The sequence below is a fragment of the Rhinatrema bivittatum genome, chromosome 2 (assembly GCF_901001135.1).
Source record: "Rhinatrema bivittatum chromosome 2, aRhiBiv1.1, whole genome shotgun sequence".
NCBI lineage: Eukaryota > Metazoa > Chordata > Amphibia > Gymnophiona > Rhinatrematidae > Rhinatrema > Rhinatrema bivittatum.
In genome coordinates, this window is record NC_042616.1 from 38,328,379 (window position 1) to 38,330,781 (window position 2,403).

Below are 2,403 nucleotides of genomic sequence, written 5' to 3' on the forward strand. Positions count from 1 at the left end.
CCCAGTGCATGCCGGGAGACCCCGCCCCTTTAAGGTGGAATTGAAGAGATGAAGAGCCGCGGCTGCAGGGTGTCCTGCAGTGCTGGAGAGAGAGAGAGCTACAGCAGACACAGATGCGGAAAACTGACCCTGCTGAATACACCCAGGGCTAAAGGCTATGAAAAAAAAAAATCCAGAGTATCCATAAATAAAGCACAAAAGATGATAAGCACATAAGAGGTGCCATGCTGGTAAAGACCGAGCTCTGTCCCAGACAGTGGCCAGTCCGGATGGCAAGCAGATCTGATTCCTGTTATTTTCCAGGGATACCAATGCCTTTCTTTATTCTACCTGGCTAATAATGTCATGGATTTTCCCTCTTTTATACCAGATTTCACAGTTTGATTGTGCGCCCAGTGAAAAAGTGCTATGAATTGTTATTTGAAAAGGTAATAACTGCCCCGTTATAAACTTTCTATCGTGTCCCCTCTCGGCCATCTCTATTCCCAGCCCTCTCCTGCGTAACCTCTCATCGTAGGGGAGCTCATCCATCCCGTTTATCATTTCTCTCTCTCTCTCTCTCTCTCTTCTGCAGCTTTTCTAGATCTGCTACTTCTTCTTTGAGATGGGGGTGGCCACAACTGCTCATGATCCTCAGGGACTGAGAGGGAGATTCTATCCTTTAAAGTCGAGACATTTACTGAAACACAGATCATTAGAAAAGCTAATTAAAACGGGATGGTGAAAGCAGGCAGGGCCCCCAACTGCTGGACTTCCATGAATTTCCTGAAACACTTTGACGAGATAAAGGGCAAGAAAGACCTAAGGGGGCAATTTACCAAGGACCTCTAAAAGAAAGTAGCCCAGTGATTATAGCAGGGGACTGAGAACCAGAGAAACCAAGGTTCAAATCCCACTGCCGCTCCTTGTGAATTTGGGCAAGGCACGTCACTCTCCATTGCCTCCGGTACAAACTTAAAATGTGAGCCCCTTGGGGATAGGGAAACGCCTCCAGTATGTGAATGCAATCCACTTTAAAAGTGCTGAAAAATGGAAAATAAATAAATATCAACAACATCTAACAAATCAAACTTTCAACCATCAGCAAGAAAGAAAAACAACAGAAAGGATGCTGAAGGATCCAAAAGTGCTGTGGAGAAGATAGAATATGAAAGTGAAATATTAAAACAGAAGCCAGAGCTGCTGGTTGCAGGGCACACTCTCACCAGGGGACTGACGAGCTCAAAACCAATCTCGTGTTCTACACACAGAGGACGCAATTCAGACAGATCACCTGACATGGTGACAGGGAAACGAGAAGCGTCGCACATTCAGGACGATACAGAAAAATGCGCAGGAGAGCCAGCGAGCGCCCGCTCTCCCGGCGCGCTCACAGGCCACTCTCCTGGGTGCGCGATTCAGGAGGGTGGCCTATGCAAATTAGGGCCCGCGGTAAAAGGAGGCAATAGGGACACTAGCGCGTCCCTAGGGCCTCCTTTTTGACAGAAGCAGTGGCTGTCAGCGGGTTTGACAGCCGACGCTCAATTTTTCCAGCATCGGTTCTCGAACCCGCTGACAGCTATGGGTTCAGAAATGGACGCCGGCATAATTGAGCGTCCGTCTTCCGGGCCACAGGCAGATTTTTTTTTTTTAATTTTTAATTTTTACTTTTTTTTTTTTTTTTTTTTACTTTTGCGGCCTCCAACTTAATATCGCTATGATATTAAGTCGGAGGGTGTACAGAAAAGCAGTTTTTTCTGCTTTCCCCTATGCTTCCCTGGTGCCGGCAGGCGTTAATTTTTGAAAGTAAAATGTGTGGCTTCGCTGCACATTTTGCTTTCTGGATCACGCGGGAATAACTAATAGGGCCATCAAAATGCATTTGCATGTTGCGGGCGCTATTAGTTTCGGGGGGATTGGCCGTGCATTTTTGACGCGTTATTACCCCTTACTGTATAAGGAGTAAAAATAGCACGTAAAAAACGCGTGGCCAAACGCAGGCTAATAGTGCGCTCCACCGGAGCACACTGTACTGTATCGGCCCAAATGTTATGTACCAGAGTGGAGTGGCGATGGTCTGAGGGAACAAAGCCAGCCTGGAAAGGTTTGAATAACAATTCAACTCTGAACCAGGGCAGCGGCAGCAAAAAACCTTTACAGCAAACTGTCCCTGGGCCCTGAAAAGAAAACTGTGAAAAGCCAAAATAACCAACCCACCACAAAACCCCCATACAAGACGAGGAGAAAGCAGAAAAGAAGCGACCCACAGCAGAAAAAAACAAAATCATCAGAAGGGACTAAAATCCCGATGGACTGCCTGAATTCAATGAACAAACAACAAGAAACTCACAGAAACAGAATCCTGGGAATATCTAAAAATATTAAATTGTGGAAATGAAAAAACGAATAAGTCAACCCATTATC